We start from the raw sequence: 14336 nt of genomic DNA, 5'->3' as shown, positions 1-14336 counted from the left end.
CCACTACCATACTTTTCTCGAACCGAACCATTCGTTCCCATTCTCTCTGTCCCTGTCGCTGCCATCTTCCTGCTCGCGAGATGTCTCGGATGCTCGAGATAATGCCCGATGACCCTGTCAACGGGAACGGCCCTACAGAGTTGCTGGATTCGTCGACCTTGATGGCCAGACTGCGGAGATGCGTCGTTGGGCAAGTATGGTTTCTGCGGGATCGCATTTAGGCGTGTGCTAAAGTTTCAGTGCTTTTCAATCGTTCGTACACAATGCTTTGTAATCAATATTTGTAATTACATGGTCGTTCGGATTTTTGTTGGTGAGTAGAAATTGTGTGGATGTTTAACCCTTTGCACTCGAAGCCATTTTAACTCGAACCAATACACCCAGTGGAACTGAAATTTTTCTTTTTCAGTAGGACTTTGAAATTATGATTTTTCTTTTTCATTTTATGATATACAAACAAATTTAATACTGTAAACGATACTTTTAATGGCGCCTCAGAGTCGCCGCTCGAGTGCTAAGGGTTAAGTATTGAAGCTTGTACTACCACTTGAAGCAAGTAGGATTATTTCATTCCTGGAAAAAGTGTTTTGTAGTGATGCATTTTAGGTGCTAGGCCAGAAAAGGAACGCGATCCGCCATTTTGTTCAGTGCAGGAGCTATAGGAAATGGAGTATTCCTCATAGGACTGCATTTCGGTCGTATTTTTCATGCTATTATATGTTTCATTGTTCGCTCGTGTTTATCGAATCTTAAAACTGTGTAAAATTTTGTCTTTGGAAAGCATACTATTTAGGAAGGAACGCAAACTTGTAAGCAGACATTAACAAAAAGATGAGCGTGCTGTTTGAATTTGTTTATATTGCTCAACGATATCAAAAGCGCACAAAACGAAAGGAACTTTCGGCAAAAGCTGATACAATCAACCCCTTGAAACGACGACTCTGAGACGTCGTGGGATTCGTGCGACAAACTTAATTGTTTTTTACTTTCCATCTATCAACTTACTTACCTATTTTAAATTAATTTTGAAGCAAATTATTTTATTCTTCATTGATGCATACTTAGAGCGAAACGGAATAGCAGCATGCGAAACCTTGTAATTAGATTGCCTGGCAAGGGGTTAATACATAATGTTTGTATGAAACCGACAGGCGATTTGATCGGAGCACCCAGCGCCAGAATCGTCGAAATCATGCTGTCCCAATTTGCTCCTAGCGTTCCCGATCGATGATCCAAACAAGTCCGCTGGCCAAGAGCCACCGACGCTACCCCCGAATCCGCGGAAGACAATGATCCAGGCTCCGGTACCATCCGACAATGAATAGCGGGCTGATTGTTTGCGCCGCGTCACGGTTTTACAGTCGCGTTTAATTCAATTTGTGAGTGACTTACGATGTCCGTCATTAGTCATCGTAGGGCGCCCGCGCCCGCGCGCGCGCGCTCGCTTGCTCGCTCTCTCGCGCTTCTCGGCTTCTTCGAAGAGCAAAGGGAAGAAGGGGTGCGGAGGATTTACCAAAGTGATCCCACGTCTACAGGGGCCGATTATGGGACCAAGAATGAGGCTCATCAGGTGAATCGCGTCGAAATGGTACCGACGTAGCGCCATTAATACCGAGCCGTGCCTCGTTCCGGATGGCCGAGTGTCAAACCGTTCCGGCACTGTGCGCCGAGTATCCGTAAAACTTGAAAGAATTTTGAAGAGCGTACCAGATTTCAATTTCAGCTAGACATCCGAACGGCCCGGCGAAGTATAATAAAGACGGCGTCTAACGCTGCCTGAAGCCGCGCAATTTACCCTACGAGCATCTTTGATCTTCTTGCGCGTTGATACTTCTTTCTTCGAGCTTCTTAACGCGCGCGCGGAGAGGTCGTTGACAGGCGGCGTCGAGGGCCAAAGTCGAGCCGCCAATTGATTCGCCGCCACAATACAGGATATCGGCCGAGAATGCTGCTCATCAGGTGAATCGGACGCAAATGGTAGCCGGCTAATAAGCGTTCGTTATTCGGGACCGTGCACGTGCTCGTGCTCGTGCTCGTTCTCGTGGCTCGCCTACACGTAAATACGGAAGAACCGAGGTGGTTATGGTGAACGACGGAGAGGGAGAGAGAGAGAGAGAGAGAAAGTTACTGTTAGGCCGTTGGCGGTGTACTGTGCCGGGTCGGTTGATGACCAAGCGAATTTATACCGAGAGCCCAGACCCACAATCAGCCGCCGGACCCCGGATCATGCACCGGGCATGGAACAGAAGAGGCAACGCTTCGATGAGCGAACGAGGATGGTACAATTTTAGTGCCAGGTGCGCGTGCGAACGTCGTGGAACGTGCTTTTGGTTTGGTGCTATTGGATTGACCATTTTTTGGGTAGAAAACAAAATTTTCTAAACGTATTTGTAAATTGACTAACGCAATTTTACCACCAGGTTGGAAGTGTCCTGGAACCAGTGTCACCAAATCGAGTGATTTCAGGGGTAAATAGTGGGGGGAATGCTATAGCCAGAACCCGCGTGACGTCACGAAGGTATAGTGTAGTCTAACCCAGATAGTGACGTCAGTGGGGATCCAATCACAATCGTACAGTACGGATTGTGACGTCACTGGTTACCCCCGCTATTGGTACTATGGTGGGGCAGTTCTTGTAACATGCTTTCGATGATGGAAACTCAGAACGATAGGATGGCTATAATTTGAGGATTGTTGAGAAAAATACGAAGAAACAAATTTTGTCCGAGCAAACAAAGGGAAATTTTTCATGCTCAGTCTTAATGCATGCGCAAACAACGATTTTCTTGAAGAAACGGTTGTACAGGTTGAATGTTGTTTCCCGCTGTAATTGCACGACAAAGGTGGTAAAAATTCGAAAAGTTGAATGCATCGGTTTCTCCCGCGGAGCATGTACGATCCAGCAAACAAAAGGACAACGAGGTAGGAAAGACAGTGGGGTTGGTAGAACGCGAGGCAGTCAGCAAACCGTATCCAGCCGGGAAAAATGGCCGTGGCCCTGACCACCTGCTGCCACTTTGATACCGCCGCTAGAATCTCATTTAGCCGTGTAATTCCGACGTTCATTGACGATGGATCGTCCCGTCTTCGGGGCATTGTAGGTGTACTGAAACACTTCGTACGTACCATCTAATATATGATCGATCGTGGAGAACCAGCCGGAACATCTACCGGAATCCATTGCGCGGGAACCAGTCGTGTTCGAAGTCCCGACGATGAAACAAAAATAATCGCTCGGAATCGATTTCCAGGTGCCTGCGGACAGGACCCGTGTAACGGAGACCTTGACGTCCCGGCTTCGATGTTACTATCAACTCCGACGTTGGTACGATTGACGGAAGCTGTCAAAAATGATTTCTTCTTGGTTGATCGCTGCCTGGGGAACTGAGAAGCTGTGAGAAATTAGGATTCGAGAAGAGAGACGTTAGAAGAGCGAATAATATTATAAGATAACATAGGGGTAGGTGACTTACGTTTTTTAATCAATTGATACAATCTTTATTAGACACGTTTCTATAAAATTGAACGAAAAAATTGAATATCAATAAAAAAATCATAATGTAACCTAAATAAATTCTGTAAAGAAAATACGAGGTTCTGAGCGTCTCCAAAAAATGTATTTGTGACTTTTTGTAGTTTTCAGGCGCCCCAGGAATTTTCGTACGTGAGAATCGAGTATTTTTGGAATGTTTTGGGAAATCTCGGCCCGACCGACATTCTGCTGCGGCGCCATTTTACCGAAAATGCCGGTCCCTCTCTGAGAATACTAATTATCTCCCCACGTGTCTCAGGAGCGGGCTTCGAAGTCAGTGGGCTGGGCATCCTCCCGGTCCAGCTGTCTAGAAATGGTCACGTAAGACGCCGGAACCATCTTGGCTAGTCCATTTTTTTTCTCCCTTCCCCCGGCTCGACTAGAACCCGTAATTAATTACGATTCCGAACATTTTTCTGAGCTTGACTTGATGGATTTTACAGGGGGGTGTGAGCATGCGTGCTAGGACGTTAGCGGTCGTTTTCTTAACTATCGAATGGGATCATTTTCTATAAACTCTAAACAGCAAAATTTCACAAAAATTGTTTATCTACATCTCTGTAGATAAACTGTACTATACTGTCTGAACGTGCCGAGCAATAAAATGGCACGTGTTGCCTTTAAAAATGACAATGTTGCATTAAATCACTGTCATAATAATTGATTGTATTTTTAGTTTTCACTGTATCATTATTGTACAAGCACTTTGTCAGTTATGGAGACGTTTATTCGATCATCTCCCATGGAATGATCTTTGTACTATCAATTCATTAAATTGTAATTGAAAATACAGTAAAAAAGTTCAGGCTCTCTTGGATTTTTCTTTTCATAAACTATTCCAATGCTCCATGAAAGAGCTGCACTTTGCTTAATAAAACATTTAGACGACAACGTAAATAAAAGCATCGTGGCTTCATAAAACATTGATCGAATTAATGCAGCTTCATTTTGTCTTCCACTCGCCGAGTCCATTAGGGAAGAAAACACAATTTCGCTTCGAGAAAGTTCCTCATAACAATTTGCATAAAGTTCCGCAGTCAATTAATAACATTACAATCGGTGCAATTTTTCACCGGTACCATTAGGAGGCATTTAAACTAAAAATACCGGAAGAAAATATCGCAAAAATGATAAAAATGTCACAATAAACCCAACAACGGTCCAATTATAAAATCTCAATAGTAAAAAATAAAATGATGGAGCAAACAACAAACGGAGTAAAATCGGATGTCAAGGACTCGACCATAAGATTCATGGCATAAAAAGCATAAAAAGCAATTAGGGTGGCGGAAGAAAAATGACGACGGAAGCGAGCACACGGCCTAAGATAGATTCTGCTCTAAGTGTGCTTAATGTCTCGGCGTTGTAATGTTACACCGGGGCCCTGCTTCTAAAAATAAATACGAGTAACAAGTGCGAGGAGATCGTAATTAAGATGGTGCTCGACGAACTACGGTAAATAATTGTTCATAAGCTAGAAGAATTTCATCGGATGCACCGCGCACCGCAGTGCACCGTGCACCGTGCACACACCGGAGTGTTCCTCGCGCCCGCGCCCGCGCTCGCGCTCGCGCGCCGCGTGTTAAATATTTATGCACTCGTTAAGAGTCTAGTGGATTTCCTGAGGCGGCTTCTCGGGCTCTCATTAATCGTGCCGCGCCATCGTGGAATAGCCGATGACACTGTTCCGACGGAGTTTCAGCAAATGCACCGGCACGGGCCCCGCAAAAACAAGTCGAACGGCCAGTGACTAATGTGCAAACGAAGCACACGGAAAGATTTATTGGGAAACTTAGCGCTCGCGATCGGACAACATTCCGCTGCCCTGTTCGCTTTATTACGGCCCTGGATGGAGACATATTTCTTCCGCGGCGCACGATATCGCCTGCGATCTACCTGCATCGAGATTTTCGCCGCTACCGGAACTGCACACCCTTCGTAGCCTGAATTTTTATTGTAAACCTAAGAAACTCCGCGTAACTTGAAAACATCGAATATCCTCTAGATACAGTGGGTAACTTTGATTATTCAGCGGAGTCGTAACGAGAGACAAATAATACAAATTTTACTACAATCAAGGGTGTCCCAAAAATTTTCCAATTCCATCAATGGGGCGATTCGGCCGAATATGCGAGTTTTATTTCAATAAATTACTGCTCCTTCTCTTGCTCACGATTCGAGCACGACGCGACAACAACACTACCGCTCAGTAGAAGCGGCCGCCGCGCCGGCCGGGTAGCTGCGCTCCGATTGGCCTGTGTTTTTCGTTGATAACTCGAAACCCCAGCCGCGTATGACATTTTCGCAAAGGAAAACAACTTCTTAGAATGGCCTCGGGAATCACCCCTTTCAGGGAATTGCAACATTTTTGGGACACCCTGTACAAATGCAATGGAATTCCGTGTCTCCCAGAAATGGTGGAATTATTTACCTGGACTTGCAAATGAATGTTCGCGTTAATGTGCCGAGTATAGCAAAGTTGTTCGGAATCTGCAAACTATTAGAAGAGTGACGGTGTACTTTCGGTATCACACATCTTAAGATTTCACTTTTTATTTGAATAAATTACTGTTATCTTATAACATTCTTGAGGTTTCTCGGTTGGCGTTCAGAGTGGAAGAATGATTCACCGAATTAAGATGAAAATGAATAATTTCCGAGAGGTGATGACGAAATTAATTTGTGATAAATTGACTGTGTGAAATAAGAAGTGGCAATAGTTAGACAGATTAAGATGTACGCTGTACAGCACGGTAGTGGTGCGTCAGAAATATGATTAAAAATCGAAATTGGTTTTTCGAAGAGGCATTGTGTTAGATTTGGAGACAGTGGAAACGGGAACACAGTCGAAATCGCGAGCGCTATTAACGCGTTTATCAATATTACTATTGAGCAGCTTATTAATATTAACGACGTCAGACCGGCGAGCCGGAATTATCGAAGAAATTGCATCCCGAAGGAACAAGACAGTCCGGGACAGAGCGAAATAGATAGGCTGCTCTATGGGGGCAACCGAGTCATCATTAATATTATAGTGCAGCGGCGCTCATCGCGTCAGATCTATGCCGACCTCTTTCTGTCCACGTCCGATCCAGGAGAGATCCATGAGAGATCCATGCGGAGTCCGAAGGCCAGACGCATCAAAAGCCACCTTCCACCTCGTTTCTCTACCAATCTCGCTGAACGCGCACGCCACCAGACCTGGACGTCCCACCAGCCTCTAGACTCATTATATCTTCTTGATCCGAACCTTAAATTGATGACTATCTGTCCACCTGAAAATACGAGATATCCCGAACCCCGAGACTTCGGACGTGTTTTCAACCCTTCTCTTTCTTTCTCCTCGTGTGTCTCCCTGGCCGTGTGTGTGTTTCTTCTTTTTTTTTCTTTTTTTAAAGAAATCTCTGTGTTGTTTGACTGTGTATACGGGTGAGGGGAGAGAGAGAGAACGTACCAGTTCGCGCATAATAATTATGAATTACGGGATATAATTAAGAAGGAGCCGAGGTGGGACCAGTCGACTGACGCGTCCGAGCCAGCCGGACCTCCTCCGGAGAGTATGTTCGACAGCCGCTGGTTTATTTATTAAGCAGTGTCGTGGAAAACCAGACCTCGAACCGGCGATATCGCTGAATTCGAGTTTCACCTCCGCAATCTGAGGATTGATCAATCCGGCGGATTGAGAGGTAGAACGGCGAACGGAATTCTGGCAAAACAAAACGCAGACGATGAGCATCCTTCGGCGGAACTGGCAGACTTTGCTTCTTCTCTTTTGCCGACTCTTTTACAAACAGTTGTAGCAAATTACAATTTTTCCGAAATTGTGTTGAATGCTCTTCAAATTCTTCGGGTAACTTAATACGGTTTCCGTGTGTCCATTTTTTGAGAACGACAAGAACCTCTTGTTACTATAAGGTGGAGTGGGGTAAAACCGATTCAGATATTGTAAAGTTTACTTTAAACTGATGTATTTTCTATCTGTTCCACTAAAACGTAATAATCTTAGTGTTTTCATTTAGCGCATGGTTTATTCTTTAAGTTGCATTAATTTGGATTAAAAATATCTTCTGAAACTTATGATTTTCTTAATAAATTAAAAACAGTGCTGCTAGGGCGGACTTCCCCGGAACTGGGCCAAAACTGCACCTACCTATTTAAAAATTATTGAATCTTATTTCCTTATGTTATGTGGCAAAAGCGGAATTATTATTAGTAATAAAATAACATAAAAATAAAAATTCGCATAATACATGGCAGCCATCTATGTTGATCATTGAATAGTAACCAAAGGAAGATTTCTACTTTAATAATAAGGGCCTTGTGCGGATTTGCCCCGTGAACGGATTTACCTCACTGCACCTTACTGAATTTATCATGAAGCACTAAAAATGATTGGTCTTGTGTTGCATTCTAAAAATGACAAACGACGAAATTTCTTATTATAAATCACAATAAGATAAGCTGCCAAGTTCTGTTCCTCAAAAATAAAGATTTGCTTCTTATATTAAAGGTAACCGTTTAAATCAATTGTTCAAAATGGATTGGCATAAAATTTTATATTCCTATTCGCCCCGTTAAGAAAGATTGAAAAGATCGTTTGAAGAGAATGAACATATTGTACTACGATAAAGATCTGAATAATTCCGGTAATTTTTACAAACTAATTTGAAATAGGCAATGTTGGAGGTCCGGTGAATCTAGTGCAAGGATTTTCGAACGACGTTTGCGAATTCGATGGAGCAGAAATGGTTCACGAGGTAATAAAATGGCGTCGTAGCTTCCAGTTCGCAGTACTTAGGCGTCGTCACGTCGACTGTTTAGCAGAGCAAGCGAACGGGGTTAACTAAAGACAGTGTTCGCGCAAACATTGCAACCCCCGTCGGATTCGTCAGTGACTGATGACACCTCCTCGATCACGAACGATCTCTGAGCGTCACCACACGCCGAGAAGGAAAAGAACGGAGGAGGGAGGACTCGGCTATGCAAAGGCACGTCCGATACAAATCATGCTAATTCCGGATCAGCTGTCACTCGGATCGGATCTCCCTTTCGGGGACGTTTTCCAACGACGGAGAATCTTATGGCAGATATCTTTGCGAATCTTGGGGGAAACTTACTCCCCTCTTGATTTCCATTTTTTAGTTTACTGTGTTCTGATTAGAAAACGAGAAAAAAATTCCGATGGAGCCTGGCAGTGCAAAATTTTAATTATTGGTGTCTCGAAGTGTGTTCGGTGCAGTTGTATTCTTTGAAATGTGATAGTGTTTATTGTCGTGTGCTATATAGTGTGGGAATTGAAGAACTAATTCTTGCATTAAATAATCGAAAATAATACAACAGAGTGAACATGAAAATTGAGATAAATGAATTTTTTTTAATTTACCTGTAACTTTACTCAATTGTAAAGAAGGTACCAGTGCACACGAAGGTTTAGAAAAATATATTTATTAATGGGATAAATACAAATAAATATCTCCAAAAAAAAAAATAAAACCGAACCGCTATAGTTCTATTAAATTAATATGGAAAAATTGATTGCCTCTGAGTCCTGAAAGTAATAATAGTAACTAGCAGATATAATCGGTGTGTTAATAAAGCGTTGTTGTTGTGTTCCGTTGTTGATAAAGCTATTTCAACAGCTTGCACGGAGGACAAACAACGGCAGAGAAATTATTATACTCCAGCGAGGGAACGCATGAATGGGCTAAACGCGAACGATTTGCTACTAATGAAACCGGTGAACCGCAGTATTTTTAATGCGACGCGGTACAATCTCGCCGGCTAATGAGTAGCTGGTGTCAAGTCGGAATGTTAATCGGCTAGAATTCATCAATCATTCCTACCGAGAAAATGTGGAACGACGTAATTTACGAAAACTAATCAGATACCTATGCGTTACAACAAGAAACCGAATAGATATAAATCATAATTACCGGCGTTGCAAAAAGTCCGGGGCTCAATATCGCTTCTGCGAAGGTTTTTTTTACCGCGTCTGGAGAAGCTACACCTTCCGCTGGCAATTAAAGAAATCATTCCGTGCCTCGTCCTTCGCCCGAATCAAATCCTGAAAGCGTCTATCTAACGAGAATCGCAAAACGCCATTAAGGTAATACAATTACTTGCAGAAAAATATTTTTGATTTCCTCCAAACAGCTTTAATAAACTACATACACGGCGGTAAAAGCTTCAAAAGACGTTATTAAACTAGATTACAGTTTTTTATCGTAGATTACAATTTTCTATTGCGATCAGATTCGTAGAGCTCAAATTTTTTAATTTTCTAGGTATTTTATTTTCGATCTAGTCTCTCGGACATTGTAACGATAGTTCACCAGAGGGGAGGATTGAACTCGAGAGACTGTAAATAGGCAGCTGTGCAAAAATCAAGAAACAGCAGTCCAATAAATACCAATAAACCAACACTTTCATTTTCAGTTTATCCCTATTCCCCGCTTCTTTCTGGAAATACGCAACGCAGCAAAGACAGAAAGGACTTCCGCCCGAAGAACGCCGAAACCAGTGATCCCGAAATTGAGGAAACCGTTTAAAATTCAGAACGGTGCGCTGCGACTCCATTGTTTAATATTCCTGCGCGGAACGTGTTCCAGGCTCTGCAAAAAACATTGGCCACAGGTCTGACAGGCAGGGAACAACGGGCAGCGGCGTGCAAGGTGTCGCGGGATCCTCTAAGCACGTCGGTGAATGACTGACAAGTATGCAACTCGAGCGAGGCGCAGGACGGCGCGGCGGTGCAGCGAAAAGTAGCAAAGCTATTCCTGCGGTTGGTGTTTCCTCGCGCGACTTGCCAGGCTCGTCGACCGGGCACCCTCCTCTTCCCCTGGTGTCGGGGCATATCATTAATCTTGCTATGTTTTCTCGCGCCACTCGGATGTGGATTTAGAACCCGAGACTCTCCGCGAAGATCTCTGGAAACGTAGGTGAACGCGGCACCGCCGCGGGACTACTTCGCGAAACCGTTTGTCTCCATTCCGCGATGCCGATCGAATTCTGCTGCCCTCTGACGCGAACATCCGCCGGATGTGCCGTGGAATCCTCGTGGAAGAACGCACCGCGAAAATACTTGCTCCTCTTCGACGATAACGAACCCCCGCTTAGGCACTTTGGAGTCCTAATTACGGAAAAGATCGGACATTCTTTTCCTGCGAAAATTCGGTGGAGGCAGATTTTGAACATTGTGTGAAACCTGCATAAAACAGGGATATGTACCTAGGTAAATACATGTGCAATCAACTTCAAGGTAGGGCGACCTACATCGAATGTACATAATTCGTATTGTACGAAAAAGTAACATATACGATGCTCTTTTCATGTTGAAATTTATACAGTAATTCTTGTAAGACAAAGTACCTCCTTAACACTTTGACTGCCAACATAGAAACCTCAAATATTCCATAAAATCAAAGTAAGTTATTTGATGAAATAAAAATTGAAAAAAATGAAATGTATTATATTGAGTAGTCCTCCAACTTTCTTGAATTTGCACAATGGCACAATAAAAATTCATTTTAAAATCTGGACAATTAATTCCGTCACCCACATATGGCTGACATGGCAGTCACCGTGTTAAAGATCGCTGAAAAACCAATACAAAATTGAGAATAAATCACTGATTAAAACGCGGATGAATGTCAAATCTCCACCTGTTCGAAGTTCCTACAAGACGATTTTACAGAATTTTTTAATTCCAGAACAGCACAGGCCGATTTATTTTCGGAAGCCAGCAGGTAAATGAAACAGTACGCCCAACACATCAGTCCGCATCAAGCCTAATGTGCGCGATCGATCTAATCACGGTAATCGGATGTGGGTTAGGTCGCAGGCCCGCCCCGCGCGTTATTCAATATATCCGCGGAACCTCGTGTGTCTAGCCTGGCCATAGCCACGCAGCTGCGTTCGCCAATTTAAATCGCATTGAACGGTATTCGACCGAAACCGGAATGCGATCGAATCTGGTCGCCGGGAGCCAGAGAGAAGCCTAATGGAGAAACCCGCTGCCCGTGTTTGATGCACGTCCGGTTAGCTGTTACGCGTTTTTACCGTTGCGCGGCTCACGCGGGCGCGCGCGAGCGCTCCCGCGACCATTTTTTCGCAATTTCGTATATAACTGATGACGTTCTGATGGCGAGGCGATGTTTACAGGCGAGTTAATGACCCCCGCGCGGCCCGCGGGGACTCTAATGAAGAAATTCATGCCCGATGCTCCGGATCACCGTGCACAAAGGGTTTTTACGGGGCCGGCACGCGGATAAGGACACTTTGATGATGTCCGCGTATTAACTAATGATTCTCGCCACCTGTGACTTCCTTGATGGAGGAAATTGCGGATGAAATTGATGCGAGAAGAGTGGCACGTCGCGCCGTGCGCCGCTGTTAACGACCCGCGTCTGCTACTCGCGTAATTTTTGGCCATTTTGCCGGTCCCGTGATGCGCCGCAGGTGTTGGACGGATTCCTGGGCTTTGTAGGCCGATTCCTGACGACGAAACGGACCTGCGATGATTTGGGATTATACTGTTCGGTAATGTGAACTGATAGCAGATGACCACACGCGTTACTTTTCAGAATTTGTCTATATTTTCACAGGTGTGTCTCTCAGATATTCTCAATTTTCATCACCCAGACTATTCTTACTGAATACTAAATTAAGTTATCAACAATGATTCAATTTACATTGCAGATCTTCATGCAAAATCAGAATTTTCCTAGACACAGGAATTAATTTAAAAATGAATATTTTCTTTTAATAATTTTGTTGCAACTCTTAAATTCGCTTGACTCCGGATTCGATGCATTTATACTGCTGCATAATCGTCACATTCTGCATCCACTGTTTACGCATATTTGACACACAATTAACCATTTCTTCCAACCAAATATCGACCATTTCAAGTGTGTCTTTGAGCATGTCTTCGAGCCTGTCATCGCGTAGAACCAAGTGCATACCGCTCAATTTTCCAACATCCTGCCGCTTGAAAAAGATTAACAGAACACACAATCGATGCATTTAGCACCGGGTATCTATCAAATCGCAGAAAAAACTCAGGATGAGTGACAGGTAGGAAAATGTTGGAGTCAATGTTGCTAGGTACGACATCCTTCTCCATATTAATGCGAGTCGTCTGTCTTTTTCGATCCTCCACACTCTCGTTTCTCTCGACACATCTCCGGCCGGACACTTTGTTCTGAATTGCAGATTTCCCAGGCACGCTTCCATCGTCATTCATTTTTTTTTGTTCTCCTTTTACTTCCTAGCCCCCTCCGTCCCGTGTCGATGTGTAATGCGTCGCGATTACAAGCGGCGATTAGATAGTTACTTGTCACCAATGAGTTAATGAGCTTTATTGATCGCCGCACGCGATACCGCGGTTGTTCCCGCGATAAGGGAACAAATTAACCGCGATTCAATTAAGCGATAATTAGAATTCAGCCGCGTATCAGCGGGCACGCTCTTCAACGTCCACAAATAATCAATTTCTTTCGCGGCACGGCGGGGCTCGACTTTCCCCGGAGTGAAACCGTCCGGGGCCATTTTGTTATCGAACGAACGGATAACGTGTTGCTAAATGGAATATTAAATAATGTTAACAGCTCTAGACTGCGAGTTTAATGAATTTTTGTTGCGCAGGGTTATTCGAAAGCAGGAGAAAGTTTTATTTCATCCAGTCTTAAATTGTTATGAAATTAAGATTTCAATTATATACTAAAAAATATTTAACTTTAACAGAACATTAATTTTTATTAAACGATATTAACTTTCTTATCGTATTCCTCACTGTGGCAAATTCGTTTTTGCCATTTGAACATTTTAGTTTGGTACAATTTCATTCAATGATAATACTAGCACCATTATACTATGAGTTTAATAACTTTATATTATACAGGGTTGTACAAAAATAAAATAAATTTTATACTATCCTGTCACAATTATTGAAAGTATAAAGGTCTTTCCATGGAAAATAAAATGTCTAAATAAGTATAATCTTATAATTTTTAAAGGACAACTACATGCCAGTCACATTCAGTGTTCAACTGTTGTTAAAATACATTATAATGAACACAGATCAGCGATTCTTACAAAATTTTTCAGTGGCCTAATCTCCCAGATACGTTCCTGGCTGCTTAGCTGAATAATTGCAGAACGATTTGCAGAATTTTTTCAGCAACGCTCCGCGGTTTTTACTTCGCGCCGAGCTTTTTCAAATGGAATCGTTATGAAACCACCCTTTTTTTTCCTTTTCCTCTGTTCGATTACCGCGCTCGCGCACGTGAAAAGTGGGCAGGCCGCTCGAATGGTAATTACGGAGCTGTATGCACTTCATTAGCACTTACCAGCGGTTGCGTAACGGCCGGCGTGTCATTTTAATGTGAGCACGATCAAAGATTAATGGACGGGACGCGGCTGTTACAGAAGGATCCAAGAAAACCCGCGTGGAAGACGGAGACTCGTGATCGACCGTGAATGAAAGGATAGAGGATCGAATTAAAAAAGATGAAACGCCGGACCCGACGGTCTGTCCGAGACTCCTTCAACATCACTGTGGTCCTGGAAAACATAATCTGCTTAGGCCCACCACTTCTTGCGACTTCTCTTTCGACAAACTTGCCGGGGGCCTCTGACAACGTTGCGAACCTACAATTCTCAAACGACAAGAGTGAACACATTTGTCGACGTACTGTTGTATTTTTCATTAATATTCGGACTAATTTAACAAAAATAACTATTTTTGCCAGATGATTTTAATGGAACGAAATAATTCTTAACGCTCATAAGTTCCACAGAAGAC

This window comes from Halictus rubicundus, chromosome 4 (genome assembly GCF_050948215.1).
Source record: "Halictus rubicundus isolate RS-2024b chromosome 4, iyHalRubi1_principal, whole genome shotgun sequence".
Taxonomy (NCBI): Eukaryota; Metazoa; Arthropoda; class Insecta; order Hymenoptera; family Halictidae; genus Halictus; species Halictus rubicundus.
This window is presented reverse-complemented; position numbering follows the sequence as displayed.